Below are 27,654 nucleotides of genomic sequence, written 5' to 3'. Positions count from 1 at the left end.
TTGAGTCCCAGGTTGGCGAGGTTGTCCAGCAGGGTGCTGGTGTTGCGGTCATTGTTGTTCTCCAGGTGGAAGTTGAGGTCCCCCAGGAGGATGTAGTCAGCGGAGGGGAGGGCATGCGGGCTGACGAAGTCGGCGATGTCCTCGCTGAATTGCGTGCGTGGTCCAGGGGGTCGGTAGATCAGGGTGCCTCTGAGGGTGGTGTTCGGGTTGGTGTGGATCTGGAAATGCAGGTGTTCGGCAGTGGTCAGGGTGTTCTCGGTGCTGGTCGTGAGACGGATGGTGTTCTTGTGGATGATGGCGATGCCTCCTCCCATCTGGTTGGCGTTGCGGTCCCTCCGGACGATCTTGTAGCCCTCTGGGATAGCGATGGCGATGTCGGGAGCTGATGAGGCGTTCATCCAGGTCTCTGTCAGGAAGGCAACGTCAGGGGCTGTGGCGTCTAGGAGGTTCCAGAGTTCGATGGCGTGTCTGTGGACGGAGCGGGTGTTGAGCAGGATGCACTTGAGGTGGGTGCTGCTGCTGTTCGACTTGGCGGGTGCTGGTGTGCGGCAGGTCCGGATGCAGGTGAATTTGCAGGCGTGGCAGCTGAAAGGTCCGTGGGTGCGTCGTGGTGTGGCTTGATGGCATTCTGGGAGTCGGCCAGAGTTGAGAGCGATGAGGGTGGCGGCGGTGTACGTCAGGCGGGTCGGTCGGCGACTTCGGGGGCCAGGGGTCCTGGCGCTGGTCGCGATCCGGTCGCGGACGGGCGCAGACGGGCTTACCTTTGGCGCGCCTTCGGCGCACAAACGGCGCGCCCGCTGCGCGTGACCGCTGCGCGTGACCGCTGCGCGTTCGCACGGTCGCCATATAAAGGCCAAGTGCGCGGGTGGGCGGAGCAGCTGGGAGGCGGGAGCGGGGCGGGAACAGAATGAAAAAAGGGGCGGGGCTTGCGGTGGTGGCGGGAAGCGGGGAGCGGGGAGGGAAGGCGGCGATGTAGGCGGGCAAACAGGAAGGACACAAGCTGGAAAGATAAACAGGCAAAATATACTTTATTAAGCACAAATGGCGAACAAAACAAAGGCAGAAAACGCTAACACGGGCAGGGGATACAGATGACAAGCACAAATGGCGAACAAAACAAGGGAAAAAGAAACGCAAACACGGGCAGGGAATACAGATGACAAGCACAAATGGCGAGCAAAACAAAGGCAAAACAAACGGCAACGGAGTCAGCCGGCGGCGAGGCAGGCAGCGCGGCAGGGACAAGGCTGAGGGGCACACGCAGCAGCTGGTGGCCGTGCGGCGCGGGGGTGTCCCACAAGTGGGTCACACTTACCTGTGTCGCACGGTCGCCATATAAAGGCCAAGTGCGCGGGTGGGCGGAGCAGCTGGGAGGCGGGAGCGGGGCGGGAACAGAATGAAAAAAGGGGCGGGGCTTGCGGTGGTGGCGGGAAGCGGGGAGCGGGGAGGGAAGGCGGCGATGTAGGCGGGCAAACAGGAAGGACACAAGCTGGAAAGATAAACAGGCAAAATATACTTTATTAAGCACAAATGGCGAACAAAACAAAGGCAGAAAACGCTAACACGGGCAGGGGATACAGATGACAAGCACAAATGGCGGACAAAACAAGGGAAAAAGAAACGCAAACACGGGCAGGGAATACAGATGACAAGCACAAATGGCGAGCAAAACAAAGGCAAAACAAACGGCAACGGAGTCAGCCGGCGGCGAGGCAGGCAGCGCGGCAGGGACAAGGCTGAGGGGCACACGCAGCAGCTGGTGGCCGTGCGGCGCGGGGGTGTCCCACAAGTGGGTCACCAACACCTCACATAGCTGCAAACTAACAATATCACTCCCCCGCCGCCCAAGGCATACTGGAAATACCACGGTAACCATTTACTCTAACGACACAGTCCTGATACAAGTCAGCAGCGACAAAGCCCCCCACACTGGAAAAACGGACTATCTAGCCGCCAAACTTAAGAGGGCCGGGCAGACGAGAAACCTCAGGAGCTCAAACTCACTCCTTCTCATCCCCTTGAGAACACACAAACACAAAACAGCTGGAGATCATTTGCCGGAACCGCACCTAAAATTTGGAACTCGATCCCAGCAGACATCAGAACTATCCCTTCCTTCACAAAATTCAAAAAACACCTCAAAACCCTCCTGCTGAACCGCACCCTCCCGAATGGATAGCCACGCTATCCCTGACACCGGAGGCATCGCCATCGTCCATAAGAACTCCTTCCGCATCACAACCAGCTCGGACGTCAACCTCTCTAGCGCCGAACACCTTCACTTCCAGATCCACACCGACCCCAAGACCACACTCAGAGGCACCCTCCTCTACAGGCCACCAGGACCCCGTGCACAATTCACTGAAGACATCACTGATTTTATCACCCAACACGCCCTCTCCTCCGAGGACTACATTCTATTGGGAGACCTCAATTTTCACCTGGAAAAGAGCAACGACAACAACACCACCACCCTTCTGGACAATCTCGCCAACCTCGGACTCAAACAACTTGTTAATACCCCCACACACCACGCAGGACACACCCTCGACCCTATCTTCACCTCCAGCAAACATATCTCCTTCAGTCACACCACAGTTCTCCAATGGACGGACCACAGCTGCATTCACTTTGTTTACAATAAGACCATAACCCACAACAACCCTCAACCTACTCTGCAAAGAAACTGGAACAAAATCACCATTGACCAGATCTCCACATCGCTTCTTCATAACCCCCCTGCCCATTCATCGAGCCCCAACCAAGCAGCCATTAACCTCACTCAATGGCTAACCAACACCGCCGACAACCTAGCACCTTTGAAAAAACATCAAATCAGACTAGGCAGCAAAAACGCCCCCTGGTTCAATGAGGATCTTAAGAAATCCAAGAAACTCTGTCGCTCCCTTGAGAAGGCCTAGAAAAAAGACCCTAACACCAACACCAGGGACGCCTTCAAAAACGCCACCCGCATACACCACCAATTGATCCGGACTGCCAAGAAAACCGCATTGAAAGACCGACTAGACTAAAACGCCCACAACAGCAAGGAATTATTCAACATCGTCAAAGAGTTTACCAACCCCTCTGCCAACTCCAACGACATCACCCCCTCTCAAACCCTTTGCGACTCCCTAGCTTCGTTCTTCCACGACAAAATCGCTGACATCCACAACAGCTTTGGCAACCAACCCGAACACCAACCCACCCAACCCTCAGCCGCACCTTCACCCCCCTTGAACATCCTTAATGAATGGAACCCTATCTCCACTGAGGACACCATCCGCCTGATGAACTCCATCCACTCAGGATCCCCCACAGACCCATGCCCTCACCACATCTTTAACAAAGCAGACTCCATCATAGCACCACACCTCCGAGACGTCATCAACTGCTCCCTCAACTCCGGCACCTTCCCAGAAAGCTGGAAACACGCCGAACTCAGCGCCCTTCTGAAAAAACCCACAGCTGACCCCTCCGAACTCAAAAACTACCGCCCCATCTCGCTCCTTCCATTCCCGGCCAAAGTCATCGAGAAAGCTGTCAACAACCAACTCGCCGCCTTCCTCGAAGCCAACAAATCCCTCGACTCCTCACAGTCCGGCTTCCGAGCCAAACACAGTACTGAGACCGCACTCATCGCAGCAACAGACGACATCCGAACTCTACTGGACAATGGAGACACAGTCGCCCTCATCCTCCTCGAAATCTCCTCAGCCTTCGACACAGTCTGTCATAGCACCCTGTTACAACGCCTCAGAAACATCGGAATCCAAGGAATAGCACTGGAATGGATCACCTCATTCCTTGCCGGAAGAACTCAGAGAGTCCGCCTCCCACCATTCAAGTCAGAGGCCACTGAAGTCATCTGCGGCGTGCCACAAGGATCTTCACTCAGCCCCACCCTCTTCAACGTATACATGAGCCCCCTCGCGACCATCGCACGCCAACACAACCTCAACATCATCTCCTACGCCGATGACACTCAACTGATCCTCTCACTCACCAAAGACCCAAACACCGCCAAAACCAACCTTCATGAAGGAATGAAAGAGGTAGCCGAATGGATGAAGCATAGCCGTCTGAAACTGAATTCAGACAAAACAGAAGTCCTTATCTTAGGCACCTCCCCCTCCGCCTGGGACGACTCTTGGTGGCCAGAAGCCCTTGGAAAAGCACCCATCCCGACGGATCACGCACGGAACCTAGGCGTCATCCTGGATTCCTCACTCTCGATGACCAGACAAGTCAACGCCGTCTCTTCATCTTGCTTCAACATTCTTCGCATGCTCAAAAAAACATTTCGCTGGATCCCCACCGAAACTAGAAAAACGGTCACCCACGCACTGGTCACAAGCCGCCTGGACTACGGAAACACCCTTTACGCCGGTACCACCGCAAAACTTCAGAAAAAACTCCAACGCATCCAGAACGCATCAGCCAGACTCATACTAGACATCCCGCGTAAAGAACACATTTCTGCTCACCTGAAAAACCTCCACTGGCTCCCCATCAATAAGAGGATAACTTTCCGCCTCCTCACCCACGCACACAAAGCTCTCTACGAACTTGGACCCGATTGCCTCAATACACGTCTTTCCTTCTACACCCCCTCCCGCCAACTACGCTCTTCCAACCAAGCCCTTGCTGCTGTACCTCGATCAACAAAACCACCAAGGGAGGAAGATCATTCTCCTACCTAGCGGCCAAAACCTGGAACTCACTTCCCTTGCACCTTCGCCTCACTCAGAACCACCTATCATTCAGAAAGCAACTTAAAACTTGGATATTCGACAAGTAATTCCCCACCCTTCTCCAAGCGCCTTGAGACCCTCTGGGTATGTAGCACGCTATATAAATTTCTTGACTTGACTGACTTGACTGCTCACATCCACCTCAACCCTCCTGAATGACTAGCTTTGCACAATATTCACTCTGCCTCACAATCTTCGGTCTACCTCAATTCAGCATTCAACAAGGCTACCTCAGAACTCTACCATTAGCTCCAGAAGACTCATCCCTCTGGGACTGCCGATCTTCTTTGATCTACAGAAATTTAATATTCAACAAGGCTACCTCTAGAAGCCTCAACACTCTTGGACTACTGAACTTTTTTTGCTGAAGACTGTTCTAATATGTTTAAATTATCTTGAAACAATGTTGTAAAGCGCTACAATACTCACGGGTCAGGTCAGCACAATATAAAACTCCATAAACAAATAAATAAAAATAAATAAATCTAGTTCTCATGCAGGTTCCTGATCCTCGTTGTTGTTCCTTACAGGGATTATTGGTTCAACAATTCAGCAGAGGAGGATGTCTGGATCGCAGACAAGGCAAGTCTAGGCAAGCAAGACGTGACCACCTCCCTATAGAGCCCAATTTAAGTATGCCTCAGATGGTGAGAACCCTGCTGCTCGACATTGCTGAAAGACAACTCAGAATAAAGAGGAAAGTGTACATACTTCCTCTGCCCCTAGATTGAAAGAGTGTGGATGAGATAGGGGTGACCAAATATGGAAGGGAAGGGGCAACTGCTAGTGTGGAGCCTTGTCCTGTGGAGTCAAGGTGCAGTGGGCAAATCTGAGGGGGCGCTGGCCATGGAGACGGATGAGGAGTTGAAAGCAGTTCTTAATCTCATGCTCAAAGGCGGAAGGTGAGAGAGCACTTTACCTCTTACATTGAGGCCTTTTAAGTCAGTTGTGAATGAGTTGTTGACTGTGGCTGATCAAATTATTATTCAGGGCGATAAAATTGTCCCTCCGTTTGGCATTCGCAGGAGATTGGTCGCTTTAGTACATAAAGGACATTTGGGGCATACAGTGACGAAGAAAAGAGTGAGATGTGAATATGGTGGCTAGGAATGGATAGCGATGTGGTTGAATGGGTTGAAAGGTGTCTTGAATGCGGTCAGTGGGAAAAGAGGTTGAAAGTCAGACCACAAGTTGTACGGAGTTCTATCCATAATTCCGGACAGGTGTGGCATAGTGAGTGCCTTGACTTTATTGGTCCCATGGCAGGGGTTGAACAATCCAAGAGATTTGGTGTTGTTCTAATCAATGTTCATTCCAGATGGTTGAGTGTATGTCTATTCTCTGAGATCACCACTCGGGTTACTATAAGGGTATTGTGTGAGATTTTCAGAGCGGTAGGTTACTCGTCTGTGCTCATAAAAGACATTGGAACCCAACTGACATCTGTAGAGATGAGAGAATGTTTGAGTTTTGTGGAATTAAACACTCTCGGAAAGTGCTCTATAATCCTCAAGCCAATGGGATTGTGGAGAGAGCCAACCGCATGGTTAAGGGTGCGATAGAATTGGCCTTAGCCAATGGCCTAGATGTGGGGGAAGTCATTCATGATTTGGTGTGGGCAGAATGCACCACTGAAAATGTCACTACCAGTGTAGTGTCCTTTTATGCCATGAGGTGGAGAAAAGTTGCAACCAAGCAATTACCTTGTGGATGAGGAAGTTGGTTGGTGGGAAAGGGGAGAGAGTTAAGGATGAGAGTGATAGTCCGTGTCTTACAAGTGAGAGTAAAAGTCATTCGAGCATTCACAAAGGTGATTGGGTCAAAGAGAGGTTAGGCCACATTCACAGTACTTTGAGCAAATTCAATGGTCCCTTCCAAGTCAAGGAGGTACATCAGTGGCATGTGGTGTTGGTCAATGGTGAGAGATAGAATCTTAGAAGGGTAGCAAAATATTGTTCTGATGACAAATCACCAACGAGGAGAGAGGATGGAGGTGCGTGTAGTGGTTACATGTTAACACAAGATCACCAGTTGTTAGTTGACTCACTGGTCTAATGGGGATGAACGAATGAGAGCCGTTGGACCAGATGTCGATAATTTTGGGACAAATCGCTTTATTGATAGTAAAATACACCATGTGTTGAGAATACGTCATGTTCCCGGAGAGCCCTACGTGTGAGGAGACCTCCTAATTATTTGCGGGATTTTGGGTCGGAGTAGTCCATTCACTGTTTGTCTTATTTCTACTATGAACATCGTGTGAGAGTTTCTTGAACAGTTTTATTTAGGGTAGTGGATTGATATCTTGTGTCTTCAATATTAGTATACAGACACAGTATCATTATTCAGTATCTGCAATGCTATTTGTAATTCAAATATGATGTTATTTCATGTGACTGCTATTTCTATATGTGCTCCTTTTCCTTTCCTATTGATGAAGAACGCTTTGTCTTTAATGGTATTTTCCCCATGTCTTTCTTTTGCTCATTCTAAAAGCTTCACATCTGTAATGTTCCTTCTCCTGTGGTTGAGGAAAGGGACAAATGTTGTGGTCTTCTTTAGGTGGGTACTGCTAGACCAACTATTAGACACTTCTGAGTCGAGGGTTCTGTTACCATGGTGATGTACTTGTAGTGACCGTGGGCAATGAACTCAGCCTGCAAAGGTTCCAGAAATTTGTTAACTACGAATTACATTGAAAACGCGGAATTCATGCACAAATCCACGTAGCGGAGTTAGCTACTGCACCCACAACCCTTTGATAAGACTACTTAACCTTCACATGCTAAAAAAGCATAGAACCAATTCACAAAAATGAACGTTGAAAAATATTAGGCATTGAGAGGTGATGGTTTTGGGGTCACCCCTAACCTAGGGGGAGGACCAAGCAGATGCCTTGAACACTGACAGCACACCATGCTGAACGATTCGGTGGTGGTCCCATCCTCCTAGGACCACCCCAAGCACAGGTATGGGCAAAAATAAAATCCCAAGAAAAGGCTCTGCAAAGCATTATGGGTGAGATTCTAGAGTTTAGTGAATATTATAGTATTAGCTCTCAGCTGAGCCCAGAGCCTGCCGCTTGAGGAGTGTTTTGATTTTGGATACTATAATATTCACTGCGCTCTAATCAACGATCTAATGTTGACAAGGTAGCCCTTAAAACAATGATTCAGAGAGTGGGGCAAATGAGCTCTAGGGGACTATTCCCAGCACCCAGCGAAATGAGTGTCTTACAAACTGTGCACTCACACTCCTGGCATCCTACAAGCGCCTCCAGGTTCATTGGCCTACGGCGCAACCCCCCCCCCCGCCCTTGTAGCTCGAGAAGCTGCCTCCTGCAATAGCTAAGAAGCCTTACCAAGATTAGGGGAACATCGGCCAGGGTTTCTGGCGCAAGGCGCAGACGGGCGCGGACGGGCGCAGTCGGGCTTGCCTTTGGCGTGCCGGCAGGGCGCCTGTTGCACGCGTCTGCTGCGCGTCCGGCCCAGCATGCTGTAAAAATAGTCTTGGCCGGGAACAACTAGAGCGCATCCCCCCAAATGCAACAGAAGCCGCGGCGGACAGATGAAGGAGTAATGCCCCCACAAAGCCCCCAAACAGATCGGTAAGAGCCCCCATAGGAGCGGAGCAAGGACAGGGGCAGGGACAGCGCTAGAGCAGGACAGGACTCAGGGACAGAGCTGCTGCTTGACAGGGGCAGGGACAGCGCAGCTGCAAAACAGGAGGCAGGGACAGCACTGCTGCAGGACAGGAGGCAGGGACAGCACTGCTGCAGGACAGGGGCAGGGACAGCGCTGCTGCAGGACAGGAGGCAGGGATAGCACTGCTCAGGGCAGGGACAGCGCTGCTGCAGGACAGGGACAGCGCTGCTGCAGGACAGGGACAGCGCTGCTGCAGGACAGGAGCAGGGACAGCACTGCTGCAGGACAGGAGCAGGGACAGCGCAGCTGCTAAACAGGAGGCAGGGACAGCACTGCTGCGGGACAGGAGCAGGGACAGCGCAGCTGCAAAACAGGAGGCAGGGACAGCACTGCTGCGGGACAGGAGGCAGGGACAGCGCTGCTGCAGGACAGGGGCAGGGACAGCACTGCTGCAGGACAGGGGCAGGGACAGCACTGCTGCAGGACAGGAGGCAGGGACAACACTGCTGCAGGACAGGAGGCAGGGACAGCGCTGCTGCAGGACAGGAGGCAGGGACAGCGCTGCTGCAGGACAAGAGACAGGGACAGTGCTGCTGCAGGACAGGAGGCAGGGACAGCGCTGCTGCAGGACAGGAGGCAGGGACAGCGCTGCTGCAGGACAGGAGGCAGGGACAGCGCAGCTGCAAAACAGGAGGCAGGGACAGCGCTGCTGCAGGGCAAAAGACAGGGAGAGCACTGCTCAGGACAGGGGCAGGGACAACGCTACTACTGGACAGGAGACAGGGACTGCTGCAGGACAGGGACAGCGCTGCTGCCGGACAGGGACAGCGCAGCGGCAGGACAGGAGCAGGGACAGCGCTGCTGCAGGACAGGAGCAGGGACAGCGCTGCTGCAGGACAGGAGCAGGGACAGCGCTGCTGCAGGACAGGAGCAGGGACAGCGCTGCTGCAGGACAGGAGCAGGGACAGCGCTGCTGCAGGACAGGAGGCAGGGACAGCGCTAGGGCAGGGACAGCGCTGCAGCAGGCCAGGGGCAGGGACAGCGCTGCTGCAAGACAGGGGCAGGGACAGCACTGCTGCAAGACAGGGGCAGGGACAGCGCTGCTGCAAGACAGGGGCAGGAGGCAGGGACAGCACTGCTGCAGGACAAGAGACAGGGACAGCGCTGCTGCAGGACAAGAGACAGGCACAGTGCGGCTGCAGGACAGGAGGCAGGGACAGCGCTGCTGCAGGACAGGAGGCAGGGACAGCGCTGCTGCAGGACAGGAGGCAGGGACAGTGCTGCTGCAGGACAGGAGGCAGGGACAGCACTGATGCAGGGCAGGGACAGCGCTGCTGTAAGACAGGGACAGCGCTGCTGCAAGACAGGGGCAGGGACAGCGCTGCTGCAAGACAGGGGCAGGAGGCAGGGACAGCGCTGCTGCAGGGCAGGGACAGGGACAGGACTGCTGCAGGACAGGAGGCAGGGACAATGCTACTGCAGGACAGGAGGCAGGGACAGCGCTGCTGCAGGACAGGGACAGCGCTGCTGCAGGACAGGGACAGCGCTGCTGCAGGACAGGAGCAGGGACAGCGCTGCTGCAGGACAGGAGCAGGGACAGCGCTGCTGCAGGACAGGAGCAGGGACAGCACTGCTGCAGGACAGGAGGCAGGGACAGCACTGATGCAGGGCAGGGACAGCGCTGCTGTAAGACAGGGACAGCGCTGCTGCAAGACAGGGGCAGGGACAGCGCTGCTGCAAGACAGGGGCAGGAGGCAGGGACAGCGCTGCTGCAGGGCAGGGACAGGACTGCTGCAGGACAGGAGGCAGGGACAATGCTACTGCAGGACAGGAGGCAGGGACAGCGCTGCTGCAGGACAGGGACAGCGCTGCTGCAGGACAGGGACAGCGCTGCTGCAGGACAGGAGCAGGGACAGCGCTGCTGCAGGACAGGAGCAGGGACAGCGCTGCTGCAGGACAGGAGCAGGGACAGCACTGCTGCAGGACAGGAGGCAGGGACAGCACTGCTGCAGGACAGGAGGCAGGGACAGCACTGCTGCAGGACAAAAGACAGGGACAGCACTGCTCAGGACAGGGACAAAGCTACTGCAGGACAGGAGACAGGGACAATGCTACTGCAGGACAGGAGGCAGGGACAGCGCTGCTGCAGGACAGGGACAGCACTACTGCAGGAGAGGGACAGCGCTGCTGCAGGACAGGAGCAGGGACAGCGCTGCTGCAGGACAGGAGCAGGGACAGCGCTGCTGCAGGACAGGAGCAGGGACAGCGCTGCTGCAGGACAGGAGCAGGGACAACGCTACTTACACAGCTATATTTACACAGACTTGGAAACTCAGAATTCCAGTCCCCTCCTTGCCTCTTCCTTAATCCCCCCCGATATCCCTGTCCCCACCCCCGTCCACGCTCTCTCCCAGTTCCCCGCCATCACTTCCGCTCATCTTAACTTTCTGCTTGACAAACTTAAGTCTGGATCACCTCTGGATCCATGCCCCCTTAAGGTCCTCAAAGACTGCAGACATACTATCCTTTCCCCCTTGATGGAAGTGATGAACTTGGCCATCTCAGAGGGGATTTATCCCCTCTCTTGGAAATTGGCCACTGTCAAGCCCCTACTTAAGAAACCTACCCTGGACCCTGGGACATTAAAGAACTTTCGTCCCATCTCCCTTCTCCCTGCCCCTGCTAAACTTTTGGAGACTCATCTCAACCTCCACCTGAGCTCTTTCCTTGACAGTACCAACTCTCTTGATCCCTCACAGCATGGTTTCCGGAGGACCCATAGCACTGAGTCGGCACTTACAGTGGTAGTCGATAGCATTCGCTCTAGGGTCGACACCGGTCACACCACCTTACTGGTGTTATTAGACCTTACGGCGGCTTTCGACACCCTGTCTCCAAATATTCTTGTTAACCGACTCAGTGAGCTGGGAGTCAAGGATTCTGCACTCAATCTTCTTGCCTCCTTTCTTGACCAACGGAAGCAAAGGGTCAAGCTTGGCGAGTATATGTCACCTGTCAAGGCCGTGAAGTGTGGGGCCCCCCAGGGCTCTTCACTGAGCCCGACGCTTTTTAACATTTACGTCGCCCCTCTCGCCAGGCTTATAAGATCCTTTGGCCTGGAAGTTCTCTCCTATGCCGACGACACGCAGATTATGGCTTCCATCTCCCAATCTGTGAGCCAAACCGCGTACAATTTTAAAAACTGCATGGAGGCGGTCGCCGGATGGATGCTTAAGAACTTCCTTAAGTTAAATGGCGAGAAAACGGAGGTTCTTGTTTTCGGAGGCAAAAGTGAGATCTGGTCTATGGATTGGTGGCCGTCTGTCCTCGGGGCCTGTCCTACGCCCACTTTTTCTGCTCGTAACCTTGGGATCATATTGGACACCTCTCTTTCCTTGGACAAACAGGTCAGTAGGACAGTGTCCACTTGCTGTAATGCCCTGAGGGTTTTAAGGAAGATCTCTCACTACCTTTCCCCTGAGGCACGCAAACAGGTAGCAATAGCGGTCATTGCCTCGAGACTGGACTATTGCAATGCCCTATACCTTGGCATCAGCAGTGGTCTCATTCAGCGCCTCCAGACCGTACAGAATGCGGCTGCCCGGTTTGTTGTAGGTGCTCCTAAACGTTCCTCGGGCACCACCATTTTATTTATTTTATTTATTTGCATGTTTTTATGGCGCTGCGAATCGACTCCCGGAGGAGTATCTCCGCGCCTTTGGCAGCAACTAAAGAGCAGCAACTCGTCATGATCCACTTCAGAGCCCTTAACCAGCTAATGATTGAAAAAGGAAAGTTTTAAGTTTCTTTCTAAAAGGGAGATGTTCCCTGCATACCCTGATTTCCTTAGGGAGTTGATTCCACAACCATCAGAAAAGACCTGCATTGGCTCCCCATGCAGGCAAGGATCAACTTTAAGGCTCTATGCCTTACTCATCGTGCCCTTAATGAATCTGGACCGGAGGCTATTCGTGCCCTGGTGGCCCACTATGTCCCTGGGAGAGCACTCCGCTCTTCCAACAAAAACCTGCTTGTGGTTCCTCGTATATCCAAGGTCCGGTGGGGAGGAAGGTCTTTTCGCTTCCTTGCGCCTAGACTTTGGAATACGCTCCCTAGTGATCTCAAGTTGATCTCCTCTCACCTTCAGTTCCGCAAGGCACTTAAGACTTGGCTATTACTAGCAGCTTATCCCTAAGTTCCCCCCCTGGTTGATATCTGAGCTCTCTGGTTACCATCTTCAGCGCCTTGATGCCTATGGGTTTAGTTGCGCTTCTGTATACAAATTGCCACTAATAATAATAATAATAATACTGCAGGACAGGAGACAGGGACAGCGCTGCAGCAGGAGAGGAGGCAGGGACAGCGCTGCTGCAGGACAGGAGCAGGGACAGTGCTGCTGCAGGGCAGGGGCAGGGACAGCCCTGCTGCAGAACAGGACGCAGGGACAGCACTGCTGCAGGACAGGAGGCAGGGACAGCGCTGCTGCAGAACAGGACGCAGGGACAGCGCTGCTGCAGAACAGGACGCAGGGACAGCGCTGCTGCAGGACAGGAGCAGGGACAGCACTGCTGCAGGACAGGAGGCAGGGACAGCGCTGCTGCAGGACAGGGACAGAGCTGCTGCAAGACAGGGGCAGGGACAGCGCTACTGCTTGACAGGGGCAGGGACAGAGCTGCTGCAGGGCAGGGACAGGGACAGCGCTGCTGTAAGACAGGGGCAGGGACAGCGCTGCTGCAAGACAGGGGCAGGGACAGCTCTGCTGCAGGACAAGAGACAGGCACAGTGCTTCTGCAGGACAGGAGGCAGGGACAGTGCTGCTGCAGGACAGGAGGCAGGGACAGCGCTGCTGCAGGACAGGAGGCAGGGACAGTGCTGCCTCAGGACAGGAGGCAGGGACAGTGCTGCTGCAGGACAGGAGGCAGGGACAACGCTGCTGCAGGACAGGAGGCAGGGACAGCGCTGCTGCAGGACAGGAGGCAGGGACAGTGCTGCTGCAGGACAGGAGGCAGGGATAGCGCTGCCGCAGGGCAGGGGCAGGGACAGCACTGCTGCAGGACAGGAGGTAGGGACAGCACTGCTGCAGGACAGGGACAGGGACAGCGCTGCTGTAAGACAGGGGCAGGGACAGCGCTGCTGCAAGACAGGGGCAGGGACAGCTCTGCTGCAGGACAAGAGACAGGCACAGTGCTTCTGCAGGACAGGAGCAGGGACAGCACTGCTGCAGGACAGGAGGCAGGGACAGCGCTGCTGCAGGACAGGGACAGAGCTGCTGCAAGACAGGGACAGCGCTACTGCTTGACAGGGGCAGGGACAGAGCTGCTGCAGGGCAGGGACAGGGACAGCGCTGCTGTAAGACAGGGGCAGGGACAGCGCTGCTGCAAGACAGGGGCAGGGACAGCTCTGCTGCAGGACAAGAGACAGGCACAGTGCTTCTGCAGGACAGGAGGCAGGGACAGTGCTGCTGCAGGACAGGAGGCAGGGACAGCGCTGCTGCAGGACAGGAGGCAGGGACAGTGCTGCCTCAGGACAGGAGGCAGGGACAGTGCTGCTGCAGGACAGGAGGCAGGGACAACGCTGCTGCAGGACAGGAGGCAGGGACAGCGCTGCTGCAGGACAGGAGGCAGGGACAGTGCTGCTGCAGGACAGGAGGCAGGGATAGCGCTGCCGCAGGGCAGGGGCAGGGACAGCACTGCTGCAGGACAGGAGGTAGGGACAGCACTGCTGCAGGACAGGGACAGGGACAGCGCTGCTGTAAGACAGGGGCAGGGACAGCGCTGCTGCAAGACAGGGGCAGGGACAGCTCTGCTGCAGGACAAGAGACAGGCACAGTGCTTCTGCAGGACAGGAGGCAGGGACAGCGCTGCTGCAGGACAGGAGGCAGAGACAGCGCTGCTGCAGGACAGGAGGCAGGGACAGTGCTGCCTCAGGACAGGAGGCAGGGACAGTGCTGCTGCAGGACAGGAGGCAGGGACAGCGCTGCTGCAGGACAGGAGGCAGGGACAGTGCTGCCTCAGGACAGGAGGCAGGGACAGTGCTGCTGCAGGACAGGAGGCAGGGACAGCGCTGCTGCAGGACAGGAGGCAGGGACAGCGCTGCTGCAGGACAGGAGGCAGGGACAGCGCTGCTGCAGGACAGGAGACAGGGATAGCGCTGCCGCAGGGCAGGGGCAGGGACAGTACTGCTGCAGGACAGGAGGCAGGGACAGTGCTGCCTCAGGACAGGAGGCAGGGACAGTGCTGCTGCAGGACAGGAGGCAGGGACAGCGCTGCTGCAGGACAGGAGGCAGGGACAGCGCTGCTGCAGGACAGGAGGCAGGGACAGCGCTGCTGCAGGACAGGAGACAGGGATAGCGCTGCTGCAGGGCAGGGGCAGGGACAGCACTGCTGCAGGACAGGAGGTAGGGACAGCACTGCTGCAGGACAGGAGGCAGGGACAGCGCTGCTGCAGGACAAAAGACAGGGACAGCACTGCTCAGGACAGGGGCAGGGACAACGCTACTGCAGGACAGGAGACAGGGACAGCGCTGCTGCAGGACAGGGACAGCGCTGCTGCAAGACAGGAGCAGGGACAGCGCTGCTGCAGGACAGGAGCAGGGACAGCGTTGCTGCAGGACAGGAGGCAGGGACAGCGCTGCAGCAGGCCAGGGGCAGGGACAGCGCTGCTGCAGGACAGGAGGCAGGGATAGCGCTGCCGCAGGGCAGGGGCAGGGACAGCACTGCTGCAGGACAGGAGGTAGGGACAGCACTGCTGCGGGACAGGGGCAGGGACAGCGCTGCTGTAAGACAGGAGGCAGGGATAGCGCTGCCGCAGGGCAGGGGCAGGGACAGCGCTGCTGCAGGACAGGAGGCAGGGATAGCGCTGCCGCAGGGCAGGGGCAGGGACAGCGCTGCAGCAGGCCAGGGGCAGGGACAGCGCTGCTGTAAGACAGGGGCAGGGACAGCGCTGCTGCAAGACAGGGGCAGGGACAGCGCTGCTGCAAGACAGGGGCAGGAAGCAGGGACAGCGCTGCTGCAGGACAGGAGGCAGGGACAGCGCTGCGGCAGGACAAGAGACAGGGACAGCGCTGCTGCAGGACAAGAGACAGGGACAGTGCTGCTGCAGGACAGGAGGCAGGGACAGTGCTGCTGCAGGACAGGAGGCAGGGACAGTGCTGCTGCAGGACAGGGACAGCGCTGCTGCAGGACAGGAGGCAGGGACAGCGCTGCTGCAGGACAGGAGGCAGGGACAGCGCTGCTGCAGGGCAGGGGCAGGGACCGCGCTGCTGCAGGTCAGGGGCAGGGACAACGCTGCAGCAGGAGAGGAGGCAGAGACAGCGCTGCTGCAGGGGCAGGGACAGCACTGCTGCTTGGCAGGGACAGCGCTACTGCTTGACAGGGGCAGGGACAGCGCTGCTGCAAGATAGGGGCAGGGACAGCACTGCTGCAGGACAGGAGGCAGGGACAGCGCTGCTGCAGGATAGGAGGCAGGGACAGCGCTACTGCAGGACAGGAGGCAGGGACAGCGCTGCTGCAGGGCAGGGGCAGGGACAGCGCTGCTGCAGGACAGGGGCAGGGACAGCGCTGCAACAGAAGAGGAGGCAGGGACAGCGCTGCTGCGGGGCAGGGGCAGCGCTGCTGCTTGGCAGGGACGGCGCTGCTGCAAGGCAGGGACATCGCTGCTGCAAGACAGGAGGCAGGGACAGCGCTGCTGCAGGACAGGAGCAGGGACAGCGCTGCTGCAGGACAGGAGGCAGGGACAGCGCTGCTGCAGGACAGGAGGCAGGGACAGCGCTGCTGCAGGACAGGAGGCAGGGACAGCGCTGCTGCAGGACAGGAGGCAGGGACAGCGCTGCTGCAGGACAAGGGCAGGGACAGCGCTAGCGCAGGACAGGAGTAGGGACAGCGCTGCTGCAGGACAGGAGTAGGGACAGCGCTGCTGCAGGACAGGAGGCAGGGACAGCACTGCTGCAAGACAGGGGTAGGGACAGCGCTGCTGCAGGACAAATGACAGGGACAGCGCTGCTGCAGGACAAGAGACAGGCACAGTGCTGCTGCAGGACAGGAGGCAGGGACAGCGCTGCTGCAGGGCAGGGGCAGGGACCGCGCTGCTGCAGGTCAGGGGCTAAGACAATGCTGCAGCAGGAGAGGAGGCAGAGACAGCGCTGCTGCAGGGGCAGGGACAGCGCTGCTGTTGGCAGGGACAGCGCTACTGCTTGACAGGGGCAGGGACAGCGCTGCTGCAAGACAGGGGCAGGGACAGCGACAGCGCTGCTGCAAGACAGGGGCAGGGACAGCGCTGCTGCAAGACAAGGGCAGGGACAGCGCTAGCGCAGGACAGGAGTAGGGACAGCACTGCTGCAGGACAGGGGCAGGGACAGCACTGCTGCAAGACAGGGGCAGGGACAGCGACAGCGCTGCTGCAAGACAGGGGCAGGGACAGCACTGCTGCAGGACAGGGGCAGGGACAGCACTGCTGCAGAACAGGGGCAGGGACAGCGCTGCTGCAGGACAGGGGCTGGGACAGCGCTGCTGCAGGACAGGGGCAGGGACAGCGCTGCTGCAAGACCGGAGGCAGGGACAGCGCTGCGGCAGGACAAGAGACAGGGACAGCACTGCTGCAGGACAGGGGCAGGGACAGCACTGCTGCAGGACAGGAGGCAGGGACAGCGCTGCTGCAGGGACAGCGCTGCTGCAGGACAGGAGGCAGGGACAGCGCTGCTGCAAGACAAGGGTAGGGACAGCGCTGCAGCAGGAGAGGAGGCAGGGACAGCGCTGCTGCAGGGACAGCGCTGCTGCAGGACAGGAGGCAGGGACAGCGCTGCTGCAAGACAAGGGTAGGGACAGCACTGCTGCAGGGCAGGGACAGGGACAGCGCTGCTGGAGGACAGGAGGCAGGGACAGCACTGCTGCAGGACAGGGGCAGGGACAGCACTGCTGCAGGACAGGAGGCAGGGACAGCGCTGCTGCAGGACAAAAGACAGGGACAGCACTGCTCAGGACAGGGGCAGGGACAACGCTACTGCAGGACAGGAGACAGGGACAGCGCTGCTGCAGGACAGGGACAGCGCTGCAGCAGGACAGGGACAGCGCTGCTGCAGGACAGGGACAGTGCTGCTGCAGGACAGGAGCAGGGACAGCGCTGCTGCAGGACAGGAGCAGGGACAGTGCTGCAGCAGGCCAGGGGCAGGGACAGCGCTGCTGCAGGACAGGAGGCAGGGACAGCGCTGCTGCAAGACAGGGGCAGGGACAGCGCTGCTGCAAGACAGGGGCAGGGACAGCGCTGCTGCAGGACAGGAGGCAGGGACAGCGCTGCTGCAGGACAGGAGGCAGGGACAGCGCTGCTGCAGGATAGGAGGCAGGGACAGCGCTGCTGCAGGGCAGGGGCAGGGACAGCGCTGCTGCTTGGCAGGGACAGCGCTACTGCTTGACAGGGGCAGGGACAGCGCTGCTGCAAGATAGGGGCAGGGACAGCACTGCTGCAGGACAGGAGGCAGGGACAGCGCTGCTGCAGGATAGGAGGCAGGGACAGCGCTGCTGCAGGATAGGAGGCAGGGACAGCGCTGCTGCAGGATAGGAGGCAGGGACAGCGCTGCTGCAGGACAGGAGGCAGGGACAGCGCTGCTGCAGGATAGGAGGCAGGGACAGCGCTGCTGCAGGATAGGAGGCAGGGACAGCGCTGCTGCAGGAGAGGAGGCAGGGACAGCGCTGCTGCAGGACAGGAGGCAGGGACAGCGCTGCTGCAGGACATGGGCAGGGACAGCGCTGCTGCAGGACAGGAGACAGCGCTGCTGCAGGATAGGAGGCAGGGACAGCGCTGCTGCAGGATAGGAGGCAGGGACAGCGCTGCTGCAGGATAGGAGGCAGGGACAGCGCTGCTGCAGGACATGGGCAGGGACAGCGCTGCTGCAGGACAGGAGACAGAGCATCTGGCGGGGCAGGGAGAGGGGCAGGGACAGCGCTGCTGCAGGACAGGAGGCAGGGACAGCGCTGCTGCAGGATAGGAGGCAGGGACAGCGCTGCTGCAGGGCAGGGGCAGGGACAGCGCTGCTGCTTGGCAGGGACAGCGCTACTGCTTGACAGGGGCAGGGACAGCGCTGCTGCAAGATAGGGGCAGGGACAGCACTGCTGCAGGACAGGAGGCAGGGACAGCGCTGCTGCAGGATAGGAGGCAGGGACAGCGCTGCTGCAGGATAGGAGGCAGGGACAGCGCTGCTGCAGGATAGGAGGCAGGGACAGCGCTGCTGCAGGGGAGGAGGCAGGGACAGCGCTGCTGCAGGACAGGAGGCAGGGACAGCGCTGCTGCAGGACAGGAGGCAGGGACAGCGCTGATGCAGGACAGGGACAGCGCTGCTGCAGGATAGGAGGCAGGGACAGCGCTGCTGCAGGATAGGAGGCAGGGACAGCGCTGCTGCAGGAGAGGAGGCAGGGACAGCGCTGCTGCAGGACAGGAGGCAGGGACAGCGCTGCTGCAGGACAGGAGGCAGGGACAGCGCTGCTGCAGGACAGGAGGCAGGGACAGCGCTGCTGCAGGATAGGAGGCAGGGACAGCGCTGCTGCAGGAGAGGAGGCAGGGACAGCGCTGCTGCAGGACAGGAGGCAGGGACAGCGCTGCTGCAGGACAGGAGGCAGGGACAGCGCTGATGCAGGACAGGGACAGCGCTGCTGCAGGATAGGAGGCAGGGACAGCGCTGCTGCAGGATAGGAGGCAGGGACAGCGCTGCTGCAGGATAGGAGGCAGGGACAGCGCTGCTGCAGGAGAGGAGGCAGGGACAGCGCTGCTGCAGGACAGGAGGCAGGGACAGCGCTGCTGCAGGACAGGAGGCAGGGACAGCGCTGATGCAGGACAGGGGCAGGGACAGCGCTGCTGCAGGACAGGAGACAGAGCATCTGGCGGGGCAGGGAGAGGGGCAGGGACAGCGCTGCTGCAGGACAGGAGGCAGGGACAGCGCTGCAGCAGGACAGGGACAGGGACAGCACTGCTGTAGGACAGGAGGCAGGGACAGCGCTGCTGCAGGACAGGGACGGCGCTGCTGCAGGGCAGGGACAGGGACAGCGCTGCTGGAGGACAGGGGCAGGGACAGAGCTGCTGCAGGACAGAGGCAGGGACAGCGCTGCAGCAGGACAGGGACAGCACTGCTGTAGGACAGGAGGCAGGGACAGCACTGCTGCAGGACAGGGACGGCGCTGCTGCAGGACAGGGACAGGGACAGCGCTGCTGCAGGACAGGGGCAGGGACAGCGCTGCAGCAGGCCAGGGGCAGGGACAGCGCTGCTGTAGGACAGGAGGCAGGGACAGCACTGCTGCAGGACAGGGACAGGGACAGCGCTGCTGCAGGACAGGGGCAGGGACAGCGCTGCTGCAGGACAGGGGCAGGGACAGCGCTGCAGCAGGACAGGGACAGGGACAGCACTGCTGCAGGACAGGGACAGGGACAGCGCTGCTGCAGGACAGGGGCAGAGACAGCGCTGCTGCAGGGCAGGGGCAGAGACAGCGCTGCTGCAGGACAGGGGCAGGGACAGCGCTGCAGCAGGAGAGGAGGCAGGGACAGCGCTGCAGCAGGGCAGGGGCAGGAACAGCGCTGCAGCAGGGCAGGGGCAGGGACAGCGCTGCTGCAGGACAGGGGCAGGGACAGAGCTGCTGCAGGGCAGGGACAGCGCTGCAGCAGGCCAGGGGCAGGGACAGCGCTGCTGCAGGACAGGGGCAGGGACAGCGCTGCAGCAGGACAGGGACGGCGCTGCTGCAGGACAGGGGCAGGGACAGCGCTACTGCTTGACAGGGGCAGGGACAGAGCTGCTGCAGGGCAGGGACAGGGACAGCGCTGCTGGAGGACAGGAGACAGAGCATCTGGCGGGGCAGGGAGAGGGGCAGGCAGCATTAGTCCAGTGTCCGCAGGGGGTGAGGGTGTGCAGTGGCTCCCACGGTGGGCCCAGTCTGGCTGCTCAGCCACACCGTGAGCCGGCCGGGTCGGGGAGGGGTCAGGGAGGACCCTGCGGGGTGGGGTGAAGATAGCTCTTCGAAGCTGGGCTTCAGGGGTGCCGCGAAGTGTGCCCGTGTGCATGGGGGGCATCCAGGGTCCTGTTTTGGGGACAAAGGTCCGGGGTCCAAAAAGGAGAATTGAAAGGCGAGCTCTGAGGGGGCAGGGGGGTTCCTCCTGGCAGCTGGCGGGGGGGGGGGGGTAGGGGGTGATGGAGGGCGGGGGGGGGGTAGTGGGGCCACATCACTAACCTTCAGTGCGCACACACGTGCGCCACAGATGAGCACACATGTACTGTGGATGCAGCATTCTTTCCTGGTGTGTCGGCACCGGCAGCATGAGAGTGCGGGCTCCGCGGTCACTCTCTCACCCGGGCCTGCCCCCTCTCTGGGGCTCGGGGCGCTCTCTGTGCCCCCCTCAGTGTACACCCCCTCTCCGGGGTGCGCTCTGCGCAGCTCAGCGCATAGAAGCTGCTTCGCGGCGCTAGAGTGCAGAGGCCCGGACGTGGTGAGGGTGTGGGGGGGCTGGGGTGGAGGAGGGGGTCTGCTCACTCACCAGTGCCGGTCGGTCAGTGCCCCCTCTGCTGGGGGGGTCCTCCGTCTGTGCCCCTCACTAGGAGCTGGGTCGGTGGCAGCCTCAAGGCGCTAGAGTGCGGAGGCCCGGACCTCAGGGCGGGGGAGTCTCCCGGCTCATCAGCCACGAGGGACAGGGGGTTGGGGGGGGAGACTCTGCTCATGTCAGCCCTTGAGGTGCCCGGACAGGTGCGGACCCTGAAACGGCCAATCAGAGAGCGGGGGGAGTGAGTGTGCTATACCCCCGCCCCCGAAAGAGGAGCCCCCCTCCCGCCCCGCCCTCCCCATTCACAGCAGATCCTCTCCCCGCGGGGGCATCCTTAGTGCCATGCGCCCCCCCCCCCCCAGGAGTCCCCTTAGCAGACGCGTCACTTCCGCTTGGCCACGGCGGTGTCCAGTGCTGCCTCTGCCCCTCCATTTTATTTATGCATTTTTATATAGCGCGGACTTTACCCGAGGGCGTCAGACAGGGTCGGATTGGGATCACAATTAGGCCCGGGCACTGACGAAAAAAGTGGCCCACATTCAAGAGGCGTGGCCCATATTTAAGGGGCGTGGCCCACATTCAAGGGGCGTGCTCTTTCATGAAACACCATTTGCACAGACAAGGAATGAAAGTGGGAGGATACTGTTCTTGCACACGACACAGGGCCAAGGTGACAATGGCCTACGTGCTGAGCAACTAAAAATAGCAAGGCCCCTTTTTGTCACAAAATTATTCCAACCCTCAAGCACAGGAGCACCTGAAAAGCAGCGAAGCCCCTGCTATTACTAACCTACTTAGCCCTCCCCAGACCTTCAGCTCAGGAGCACATGAACAGAGGTAAGGCCCCTGCAATTAGTAAATTAATCAACCCTCCAGGCCTTGGGAAAATGTCCTGGCAGGGGAGCACAAAACACAGTTTTCTGGGTCATCCAAGGTAGCCAGGTAGCCAGGGGGGAGTTTGAGGTGAAGCTGGTGCATGGGAAGTGCCTTCCCAGTGTGTTCTGGCAGTTTGAGTATTTACCATTTACTGTATTACCCTTGTACCTGTGTATGGTACCCTTTTGTAACTTGCACAAGTCACTTTTCTCTTGTAACACACTGTTTGCTACCTCTCACTTTTGTTTGCTTTAGATACTTGCACAAGTGCCACCATTGCCTACATAACGTTTGTTCTTGTGCTGGAGTGTCTGCCATTAATTGCAGTATTATACCTCTACTTGTATTTTGTACGCTTTTGTAACTTGCACACATATCTCTTTTTCCTCCTGTAATGTATCGTTTGCTCCTCTGGTTGCTCACTATTGTCACTTTTGATTCATGTAACTTAACGTTTGCTTTTGTAATTTGTCCACTTATAATTTTCTCCTCATGTATTATTGCTGTTCCCAGTGTGAAGCGCTCTGACACCTTCGGGTAAAGTCCGCGCTATATAAAATCGCATAAATAAATAAAACAAAAAAATTCCAAACATCACCAGGCCCCCACAGCAAGACCCATTCTTCCTCGCCCACTATGCCCTGAATGTGAAGGGCTGTGGGCGAGGTGTTAAGACTAACACCGTTTCTGGGCTGCATGGGCGCCAGGGGGCCGAGGTGCAAATGGCTCAAAGGCCTGAGAAACACCTGGCCCCCAGGGAGGCCGATTCTTGCAAACAATCACCCCTCCCCAGCCCAGCCTCAGCTTGATTGCTTGGCAGGGTAGGGGTGAAGGAGAGCCCAGAGCTGACAATCGCTGTCTGGCCGCACAGCGAGGCTGCTTTCATTTTCTCTGTCTGTCTCCGTGCACTCTGTGGCCGTTTTTTTTTTTCCCTTTCCTAGTCCACTCTCTGTGGACTGGGACAGGGGAGAAAAAAAACGGCCCACAGAGGGCACTGAGGCACCGGCCCTTCGGCCCATTCCCGAATGCCCGCCTTGCCAATCCGCCCCTGGCGTCAGAGCGCTTCACATTAGGAACAGAAATGAAACATAATGAGAAACATTACAAAAGAGCAGATTGCTAAAACATACGTTACTTACATAAGGTAATAGTGACAATTGTGAGCAAACAAAATACTTGAGGTAGTAAAAATTGTGAGCAACCAAAAATACATGAGGTAGTCAAAAGTGCACAAGAGGAAAGTGACAAGTGTGCAGTTATAAGAGAAAACAGAGTATAATTTGAGGTATAATACTGCAATAAGTGCTGGCACAAGAACAGGCGTTACGTAGGCAAGGTGGCACTTGTGCAAGTATCAAAGGTAAAAACATGTGAGGGGTAGCAACCGTGTGTTACAAGGGCAAAGTGTTGTGTGCATGTTACAAAAGGGCACCGAACACAAGTACATGGAGAATACTGCAAAAAGGCAGACACTCCCACCACAGGAGAACACTGGGAAGGCACTCCCATGGTCATGGAAAGTAGTAAATATCAGTAGTGGGAAGCCTTCCTCCAAATAGCAAGAGGACGTGAATTACTTTTGGAGGTGTCTCTGGAGGAGGAGAACTTTGAGGTCCCTTTTGAAGGCCTGGGAGGAGGCGGTGGTCCGGAGCTCAGGCGGAAACGAGTTCCAGATTCTCACTGCGTTGCTCCATTGCGTGGCCCCTCGGCTGCAGCAGCTGCTCACACTTTGGGTCGTGGCGACTTTGGTCCGGTTGGAGGGTCATGCATGATGTGCCCCCCTCCGGGAGCGGCTCTGACGCCTTCGGGTAAAGTCCGCGCTATATAAAAACGCATCCATAAATAAAATAACAAGCATTTGCAATGCAACGGGTCTCGCATTAGGAAAGCTTGAGCGATTGGGATTGTAAATGACACATTTTTTATTTATGTGTTTGTTTTGAAAATAGCGAAATTAATAGCTTTGTCATTTACAATGCCAATAGTTTTAACTTTTGCAAATGTGACACCTATACCATTTGTAATGCAGTATGTGTTGTATTTACGTGACTTAGATGTATTGATATTACAAATAACAATGACTTTTAATTTTTTTAATAATTAATACTTAAAAGTTATTGTAATTTATAATAGCAATAGCTTAAACTTTTGTAAATAACTTTTGTAAAGATTATGTTCATTGTATTTTATTGTGCCGAAAATCCAAGAACAGAAGTGAAATATTAACATCTTTTTGCAACATTTGTAATAAAGCTTGAAACATTGAGAGAACATATTTGAACCAGTTGTTGTTGAATGGTTGCACAGATTGATGCTGTGGTGGCGCTGAGTGGTGCTGTAGTGGCGACGAGTGATGCTGTGGCGTTCAGTGATGCTGTGGTAGCGCATAGTGATGTTGTGGTGCCCCTGAGTGATGCTGTGGTGGTGCGATAGATAGATAGAGTGAGGGCGATAGATAGATAGAGTGAGGGCGATAGATAGATAGAGTGAGGGCGATAGATAGATAGATATAGTGAGGGCGATAGATAGGTAGATAGATAGATAGATAGAGTGAGGGCGATAGATAGATAGATAGATAGATAGATAGATAGATAGATAGATAGATAGATAGATAGATAGATAGATAGATAGATAGATAGATAGATAGATAGATAGGTAGATAGATAGATAGATAGAGTGAGTGAGGGCGATAGATAGAGAGAGTGAGGGCGATAGATAGATAGATAGATAGATAGATAGATAGAGTGAGGGCGATAGATAGAGAGAGTGAGGGCGATAGATAGGTAGAGAGAGTGAGGGCGATAGATAGAGAGAGTGAGGGCGATAGATAGGTAGAGAGAGTGAGGGCGATAGATAGAGAGAGTGAGGGCGATAGATAGGTAGAGAGAGTGAGGGCGATAGATAGATAGATCGATAGATAGATAGGTAGATAGATAGATAGATAGATAGATAGATAGATAGATAGATAGATAGAGGGCGACAGTAAACATCCCGTATTCGAGGAATTTACTGTGTGCAATTTTAATTTTGATTCAAGGTTTCAATGCGTCCCCTCGAGCACCTGTGTTATGCTACTAATATAAATGAATTCACAGATGTTAATCACTGTAACCAAACAAAAGGACGCGGACATGTGGCCTCTGGCTCCAAAGGCACAAAACCTGAGTTCAGATCTTAGTTCCTGCACATAGGCAAAGTGTCTTATCTGACAGTTTTGTGCTTTCTGAGCGGGCGGGCACAGTGAGTGCTGAGAAGCCGGACTACCAGTGTGCTCATTGCTTTGACTGCCTCCTTACAGTTTTTTTTCTATCCAGCCATGAAGTGAAGGCACCTCAGCAAATTAACTACACCAATATTTCTGCGTGCAACAAGAAGTATCTGGGGTCTGATTCTAGTCGGGGCGAGTTAGACGTTTATCCTTTTTTGACCAACAAAGTCAGTTTGAATTGGACAGTAAAATAAATAAAACACACTGCACGCCTTCTGCTGTGGGCTCAGAGACGAGAATGGACAGGGAAGGAAGGCCCGGCAGAAGAGCTGTTATGTCTGATGCTTGTGGATGGCTGACGCTTGTGGATGCGTGATACTTGTGGATGCCTGATGCTTGTGGATGCCTGATGCTTGTGGATGCCTGATGCTTGTGGAGGTCTGATGCTTGTGGAGGTTTGATGTTTGTGGATGTCTGATGCTTCTGGATGTCTGATGCTTCTGGATGCCTGATGCTTGTGGATGCCTGATGCTTGTGGATGCCTGATACTTGTGGATGCCTGATGCTTGTGGATGTCTGATGCTTGTGGATGCCTGACGCTTGTGGATGCCTGACGCTTGTGGATGCCTGACGCTTGTGGATGTCTGATGCTTGTGGATGCCTGACGCTTGTGGATGCCTGACGCTTGTGGATGCCTGACGCTTGTGGATGTCTGTTGCTTGTGTATGTCTGTTGCTTGTGTATGTCTGATGCTTGTGGATGCCTGATGCTTGTGGACGCCTGATGCTTGTGGACGTCTGATGCTCCTGGACGCCTGATTCTCCTGGTTGTCTGTTGCTTGTGTATGTCTGTTGCTTGTGTATGTCTGATGCTTGTGGCTGTCTGATGCTTGTGGACGTCTGATGCTTGTGGATGTCTGATGCTTCTGGATATTTGTGGATGTCTGATGCTTCTGGATGACTGATGCCTGATGCTTGTGGATGTCTGCTGCTTGTGGATGTCTGTTGCTTGTGGATGTCTGTTGCTTGTGGGTGTCTGTTGCTTGTGGGTGTCTGTTGCTTGTGGATGTCTGTTGCTTGTGGATGTCTGTTGCTTGTGGACGTCTGATGCTTGTGGACGTCTGATGCTTGTGGATGTCTGATGCTTCTGGATATTTGTGGATGTCTGATGCTTCTGGATGACTGATGCCTGTTGCTTGTGGATGTCTGTTGCTTGTGGACGTCTGATGCTTGTGGACGTCTGATGCTTGTGGATGTCTGATGCTTCTGGATATTTGTGGATGTCTGATGCTTCTGGATGACTGATGCCTGTTGCTTGTGTATGTCTGATGCTTGTGGACGTCTGATGCTTGTGGATGTCTGATGCTTCTGGATATTTGTGGATGTCTGATGCTTCTGGATGACTGATGCCTGATGCTTGTGGATGTCTGCTGCTTGTGGATGTCTGTTGCTTGTGGATGTCTGTTGCTTGTGGATGTCTGTTGCTTGTGGGTGTCTGTTGCTTGTGGATGTCTGTTGCTTGTGGATGTCTGTTGCTTGTGGGTGTCTGTTGCTTGTGGATGTCTGACGCTTGTGGATGTCTGACGCTTGTGCATGCCTGCCGCTTGTGGATGCCTGCCGCTTGTGGATGCCTGCCGCTTGTTTGTTTTGGTGTCTGGACCTATTGTCTACCTAGTCTGACCCCGATACTGTCTCAGTGTTGCCATTTGTTTACAGCGACTGGTATTAGCATAATTCCTAAGCCAAGGCATGCCAAATAACGGTGATGCTCTTCATAGCAGGATGCAGTAAGTGCGTTTTACTTCACCAATGCCCGAGAAATATTTCAAAGCCAATTAGCGTTTGTGGTCTGGGCTTTAATTTCGACAGAGGGGGCCCAGTGGAAAGATCTCATTGTTTGCATTCTACCATGCACTGTAAGATTGCAAAACGTTTCAAAGGCATTGTTCTCTGCACCACAATTTCCAAACTCTGATCAAAGCAACAGCATGGGGGCTCGATCTAAAAATGGTAGGAACAGACTAGGAGATGTGTTGTGGCTGCCTGCTGTTCATATGGCGTCGCTGGTCTGGTTCCTGTGAAGCTTGGCGACAACAACTTGTTAATTTATGTTAGTAGGAGCGCCCCAGGCCGTGATGCCGGCTCTTGAAGGACCTACCTTATGGGAATAATGGGGGGTGGATGGGGGGGTTTGCTGCGCTCTGTGCTCCTTCAGTCACTGGCCCCTTTGCTAAGACTGTGGAAATGTAGTCTGTTTTCCAATGTGATTTTCTGTGAAGTGCACCTCGAGTCCCCAAAGCTCCCAATTCTTTGCGTGACCATCATGTTAAAGTGAGAGTTCAAAGGTTATCGCAATACACGTTGGCGATGAATGTTTATGTGTTTGTCCCAAGACGTCAGGATCTGCACGACTTCAACATGGCTGTTATTTTAATGACGTACCAGCTGCTTCCTTTGGGCGTTTATAGCGCGTGTGTTTCCAAATGTAAGATCTCCATGTACCTTACTGATAGGCCCAATGAAATCAAAACAGCCTATGAATTAGTTGATTGTGATCTACAAAAGCAAGGGTGAAGCTGTATTAGGTGAGGGTAATGACAGACAAGCTCTAAATAAGTGGAATGGAATGCTACCAAGAGGAATTTCGAGTGAGTCTGAAGAAA

General features: G+C 55.9%; 1 protein-coding gene across 2 annotated transcripts in view; it reads right to left on the bottom strand.

Moving 5' to 3' along the window:
* Positions 1 to 21,321, bottom strand: part of LOC147736985 (uncharacterized) — a 189,538-nt gene extending 168,217 nt beyond the window's left edge. Inside the window, exon 1 of one of the 2 annotated variants that reach the window (XM_086955167.1) lies at positions 20,906 to 21,321. The gene's annotated coding sequence lies outside the window, so the exon portion shown is untranslated. Of the gene's footprint in view, positions 1 to 20,601; positions 20,843 to 20,905 lie in introns of those variants that run through there. The other variant, XM_086955238.1, reaches the window with a different exon arrangement.
* Between the last annotated feature and the right edge of the window lie 6,333 nt (positions 21,322 to 27,654).

The sequence above is a fragment of the Lissotriton vulgaris genome, chromosome 1_1 (assembly GCF_964263255.1).
Source record: "Lissotriton vulgaris chromosome 1_1, aLisVul1.2, whole genome shotgun sequence".
NCBI lineage: Eukaryota > Metazoa > Chordata > Amphibia > Caudata > Salamandridae > Lissotriton > Lissotriton vulgaris.
This window is presented reverse-complemented; position numbering and strand designations above follow the sequence as displayed.